Genomic DNA, 6885 nt, shown 5'->3' with positions numbered 1-6885 from the left:
AAATATTTATAATTACAGTATGATGTCATGACTCTTGTTCTTGTTAGGATCATGCCATAGTCTGGATTCTTTGTCTATTACTTATTTCTATTTGATGATATTTTAATGCTATGCTACATAAAATGTAGTCACTAGTCCTGTTCAGCTATGACATTTCAATCAATATAAGCTTCAGTTCCACAAGCCAGATTCTAAGTGCTTTGTGAGAGTCTTCTAGTTTGTATTTTTGCTTTATGGAGCCCATACTAAATATCACAATAATGCAAGTCTTCATTATTTCTAAAACATACAATAGCTTTCCAGAGTTCCCAGTCATCACTAAAAACATTAATTAGTCATCATAAAAGCTTTGTGACATAGAAAAGAGAATGCCTTCCTGCAGGGAAGCCCGCGGGTTTTTTCACTTAAGGGACACTTGAGTTGTTTGGTTTAACTGATTTGTCCATCAGGAATTTGCTCAAGTCCCTTGTGGTTATCTGCATGTGCTACTAGCTGCAGCCTGAAGTCTCACCATTTCATGTTAGGAAGTGATGGAGCCAAAGAGATTTATACAGGGCCTGTGAAGAGTGTTCCTATCCCAGGTGCAGCAGGAACCCAGAGATCTCTCAAGAGGGAATAAGCTTTCTCCTGTCTCTGTTGTATTATTTATTTATTTGTCTTTTTATTAAATATTTTCTTTATTTACATTTACATTTCAAATGTTATCCCCTTTTCTGGTATCCTCTCTAAAAACACCCTGTGCCATTCCCCCAACCCCTGCTCACCAACCCAACCGCTCCCGCTTCCCTGTCCTGGCATTCCCCTATACTGGGGCATCGAGCCTCCTCAGGACCAAGGGCCTCTCCTCCCTTTGATGTCCAACAAGGCCATCCTCTGCTACAAATGCATCTGGAGCCATGGGTCCCTGCATGTGTACTCTTTGGTTGGTGGTTTAGTCCCTGGGAGCTCTGGGGGTACTGGTTGGTTCATATTGTTGTTCCTCCTATGGGGCTGCTTCTACATCACTCCTTTCAGCCTGTGTAGCAGAACACCAGGTCACACTAAGGACTGAAGAGATGGCTTAGTAGGTAGTAGTTCTTATTTTTGCATATGACTTGAGTTTAAATTCCCAGCATCCACATAAAACAGTAGGCATAGTGTTATGTGTGTGATATAATTCTAGATATTGGGAGTGGAGACAAGTGGTGAGCCTCAAGTTCTGTGAGAGATTTTATCTTAAGAGGAATAAGGTGAGAGTGACAGAAAATACCTCTGCCCTCTGTGTGACTGAATGTGAGCACACTCACTGGCACATTCACGTGCACACACCACACATCGGTTCCCCACACCACACATCGGTCCCACACACGTATTTTCAAATGTATGTTTGGAATGTACAAAGGGGGACACAGTTCCACACTTCTTTATAATGAACAGGAGCCCCAATTGCAGGTCTATGTGGGAACAATAACCCTAAGCTTGATACAGTAACAGAAATCTCCTCCCTTTATGATGACTCTGTATTTCTCAGTAGTAGTCCCTCTCCAGGACAGTGCTGGGAGGCTACAGAGGGAGGGAACAGGACAGGGCTTTATGGCAAAGCCAGAGAAGAGTCTCTGTGGGATGTTAGCCAGAGTGAATAACAACACAGGATGTCTGCTTCCATTTCAATTTTAGCCAAGTGACCACTTTTATCCTAATGCTGGGCATTTACTTTGCCTATTTTTCTGTAACTTCTCCTCTTCTCCCTATTTTCTTCTCAGTATGCTCTCCTTAACACGTTGGCTTCCCCTCCCCCAACATGCAGGGCTTCCTCACTCTTTCTCCAACTCTGCCCCCCACAGTGTGGGTGTGGTTTCTGGTTGGCCATGGTGTCTGACCTTAATGGCTGCTAAAACAGCATGGCTTTCCCTTTCCCTCCAAAAGCCTCAGCTGAAGTTTAGTCTGATGGTCCTGGAGTTATTCTTTGAAAATCTAATCGAAGAAAGGGATTTCAGACTCACATCTGTGTTTTGCTCACTTCATCTTCATTAGATGGGAAATAACACAGAGATCCCCAGCTGGATGATATGCAGAGAGTGAGAGACATTGGAGTGCTCACTCCTGAATAGGATGTCTTCAGCAAACCTTTCTCTCAGGGATCAGCGATGAGGAGACAGAAGATTGCAGAGGTGATGGATGACCTCCAGATGCAGCAGGACTGACGCACATAACAACTCACAGAGATATGGCAGCACGCACAGAGACTGCACAGATTCAAGGCAGACAGTTCCCAGCTCTGAGAGAGGGGAAGTGGACACAAATCCCCATTCCTAATCAAGAAGCTATCTGCAATGGATACCTACTTGTACAGGAAAAATTTGTCTTCTCCAATGAGGTTCACTGGCTATATTAACCACACTTCCGAGTGTAAGGGTCCATAAGTCACCAAAGAATGATACTCCAGACTCAAATAATATGTAAACGCAAAGAGTGTTTTATTCTGCAGTAGTCCAGCATGCTGGAGTCTTCCATTACCAGAATAGAGAGACAACCCAATGAACTTGCAGACTTGATTTAGGCAGGGAATTCTGGTGTAGTTAACCTCTATGCTAATCTGTTGGGTCGATCTCTATGGACATTCGATAGATTTATAGGGGCTGGAAACTTGCTTCAGAGGTCTGGAAACTGTTGTTGACTCATTGTCCTTACCTCAGGCCAGGACATCTTGGGAACAGAAATTTTGGCCTAGTCCCTTTAACTGCCAATTCAAAGCCTGTCATGGAGTCAGCCTAGCCTTCTCAAGAGTATATCTCATGTCCAAGAGTAGATGGCCAACACAAGATGAGCTCAATGGCATTTTTGTAGATTTTTTTGTTTGTTTTCTATAACTTTGTTTGGACATTTTGTGTCTTATTGCTCTTTTCCTCACACATTTTTGTTTCTGATTTTGTAGTTGTGTGTGTGTGTGTGTGTGTGTGTGTGTGTTTCTTGTTTTGTAGAGAGAAAAAAAAAGGTTAGAGTTGGGTGTGTGTGGGGGTACCAAGGCTCTGGGAGGAGCTGGGAAAGGAAGAAGTGTGATCAGAATATACTGTAGGAAAGCAATTTTTTTCAATTAAATTTTTTTAATAACATTATTTTTGAGCTTTCACTTGGGTCCACTCTTAAAATCTTTTATTAATGAGACTAAGAAACCCTCAACAAGGGACCTCTAATTTCCCTGTATCATGACTTTAAAGATGCATGATTAATTTTTTTTCCCAGTAAGGCTTTTGTACTGAAGTTGTAAAAATATCATGAATTTTAGAATCAAGTATCTTTGGGCTTGAGCTTTAGCCCTTCTTGTGCCATCCATGTGGTTTGTGGAAAGTTGTGTGATTTGTGAGCCTTACTGAATTTATAAATCTAACATAGGTGATTGAAGGGATTAGGTAGAATGGTCATTACTGTTGTCAACTTGCCATGAATCACCAGAGACAAGTTGCTTTGCATGCCCTTGAGGAGCATACTGAGTAGACAAATGGATGTTACTCTGAATGTGGGTGGCACCATTGCCTGGACTGGGGGCCCAGACTGAATCAAAAGGAGAAAGGGAACTGGATGAGTGCTCATACTCAATGCTTTCTGCTTCTTACTGCAGATCTGATGTGACCAGCCACCTCATGCTCCTATTCCTCTGACTTCCCCACCCCAAAGTAGGCTGTGCCCTCAAACTGTGAGCTTTCCCTGAGGTATGGTGGTTAGAACTTTGAAGTAGCCAACAGAGTGGAGCAATAATATAATATTCCCAAAACCTCCCTAGAATAAAGTGGTTGACCCACAAAGTTCATTGGACTACAGTTCAGAAGAAAGTTGTGTGTTTGGCTTACCTTGATTCTGACCCAAATTTCTTGCCTATGAACTGTAAAATAATCTGGTTTTCTATTCCTAGGAGCCATTGACTGATATATTTCTACCCAAGGCCAGAAGCACAAAGAGATTAGAAATTTAGAAGAATAAGGTCAATCTTCTCATTTTATAAGAATCTCAGGCTTTGCTCTCCAAATTGTCTAGGTTACTCATAAAGGGCACAAAGAAGCCTGGAACAGGGGAAAGGCATGGGTTCAGATCTGAGGCTGGATCCAGCTGGAGAATCTGAAATGCAAGGAGCAGCTTGGTACAGGCCCACTGGTGATGGTCATTCCCCACGCTGGTTGCTCATGTGTCGTGATCTTCTGGGGGCACCTTCCTTATTCTTGGACTCTTACTTTCCAAGTGTAGCTCTCCAGACTTCCCATCAATCCCATGAGATACTAAATATTCTCCTAATAAATTCTTTGTGCCTATTATTTGCATCAGAAAGTGCCCATATTTTGATATTAAGTAGAACCCGTATTTTAAAGATGTCTATCAGGCTGGTGAGATGACTCAGTACTTACCACCAAACCTGATGACTTCTAACCCTGGGATGTGGTAAAGGCAGAGAAAGGATTCCTACAAATTGTCTTCTGACTTCCACACATGTATGGTTACATGTAAACATACACACACAAATACATGTATCCCCTACAAAATATATATACACAAGCCTCTAGAAACATTCAACATATTTTAATTAGTTTTATTTGCTGGTTCTAGTATTTTTTTGAGCTAAAATGATCTTCCCAAGCAATTGCCTACTCTTTCATGGAAACAGAACTGTCAAAGGAGCAGTGGATTTAATTGAAATAAATTGTCATCTCTCAGGAAATTCTGAGGCCAACGGAGAGGGGGCAGACATTTATTATGGACTAGCATTACCTCTCTGCAAAGCTTAACCTAATATCTTCCCAAATTAATGTTCTGAGACAGACCAGCCTTCCCAGCCTACTTGGGTTAATCCAATTCCCCTCCCACTCTCCCTGCCTCCTGGTCTGTTGAAGATGCTCTGACCATTTCTCACTTACCAATTATTGAGAAAACTTACATTCCCTTTGAAAGATGAAGCCATGCAATTTGTGGATGTTTCTGTCAATCTGGGAGCCCCACACCTGTTGAGGTTACTGTTCTGTCCCCAGAGTCACACTGTGGCGAGCCCATTGGAGCCTACCCTTGAGCTCAGTGTCCTGATGTTCTGTCACATTCTTATGCTACTTCCTGCCCATCAATTATATTGACAGCTAGTCTAAGAAATATTTTTTCTTAGGATCTGAGTTGATGGGCTTTTATCCTCTCCTTCATAGCTCTAATAGAAAAATGTATAAAATGGAGGCGAATGAAGGGAAGGGAAAAGAGGAGTACAGCTCATAAGCCTCCAGTGTTCACCAAGTGTTGGAGTTTTAATTATGACTGTGTGGTTATAACAATACTATTATTTATTTAGTAATTGCTCTAGGCCACACTTCCCATAAAGTGATAAGCATGGGTTATATAATATACTTTAAGTCTATTAATGACTTAGTGAAATAAATATTACCCTGTTTCACAAAGTGGGCCATTTCATAAAAGAAGGAGGATTCCTTACTGGCTATGTTCCTCACAGCTTGCTCTGCCCATTTAGGGGGTGTGGGAGACAGAGTCAGGACCTGGGAAACAAATTCCCTAGACTAGCATCGAGGTGCAGATCTACCATACTGTGCAACAAGCAAATATTTTTATATAGCCTTAAGACTAATGGGGAATAGATATAAGCTCTGGAGTAGACGACCATCCCATTGGCACTATGAGAGGTGCCAGGCTGCCAGCATCTGAGGAGACTTCTTTAAAGATGGGGAAGCAGCCTCCACCCTATTTGGGGCCCATTCTGAAGTTCCAGTAGTTTTAAGAATCCTCTATTTAAAAAAAAAAATCCTCTATTTTGTGTCATGCTGTATGCCAGTGGACATGGGCACTCATATTCTTAGAGCTGTGCTGAAGCCTCCCTCACTGTTCACTGGGCCCCACCTGGGGCTGCAGCACTCACAACCTAGGACCACTAGTCCAGGGCACCACCCACAATGGGCTGAGCCCACCCCCACCAATCACTAATTAAGAAAATGGCCTACAGGCTTGCCTTCCTACAGTCTGGTCACATAGAGGCATTTTCTCACCTGAGGCTCCCCCCTTTCAGATGACCCTAGCTTTCACTAAGTTGACATAAAACTAGCCAGAACACACTCTATTGTTCATTAACTATTTATGTACATTTTAAATGCTTATTGTACATATTTAAGGTATACAGCAATCTATTTCAGTGTGGAGAAATTAGAAATTAACATATCCATCTCCCTTCTTGTGTGTGTGTGTGTGTGTGTGTGTGTGTGTGTACATACTCAATGATCCACATGCATGCATGCATGCACATCTGAAATCTCTTTTCTCATCATATATTCAGTATACAGTGCAACATTATCATCGACAGTCCTGCTAGGACTTGAGAAATTTCTTATATATTTCTTATATATGCCTCTCCTAGTGGAAAAATGAAGCTCCAGGCTAACCAATCAGAAACTACCATCTGCCTTATAGTAGAGGCAATAACCCAAATAAAGCGACTGAGCCATTGCAGCCCTTGTGATGGTTCTTGGGACTCAAGCCTGAAAGGAAAAGAGAAGGCCAAAGGAGAAAACAAAATTCTTTCAGGTGAGCCAGAAGGCAGAGGAGGTGCCAGGTTGGTATCCTGCCAGTGCCTGTATGGTAAAGAAGTCTTCTGGAAACCTCTCACACAACTTCTTGCTAGGTTTAGTTAGGGCTAGTTTATATAACTTCATCTGAAAATAGGGAAAATGAGTCCATTTATTTTATTGTCAAAATGCTCAGCTACAACCAGGATTGATGTGTTAGTAAGAAACAGGGGAGACTGGTGATTAGGAGGCAATGATGTGATGTAGTCACCGAGAAAGGACCTTTAGCCCTAGAGGGAAGTTCTCTTAGCAACCTCTGCACTTACTCAAGGCTCCTGTTATGTAAATGTTCATTTACTTTCTTTAA

The sequence above is a fragment of the Apodemus sylvaticus genome, chromosome 12, assembly GCF_947179515.1.
Source record: "Apodemus sylvaticus chromosome 12, mApoSyl1.1, whole genome shotgun sequence".
Lineage (NCBI taxonomy): Eukaryota > Metazoa > Chordata > Mammalia > Rodentia > Muridae > Apodemus > Apodemus sylvaticus.
The sequence above is the reverse complement of the archived record's forward strand: the minus strand, read 5'-3'. Positions refer to the sequence as shown.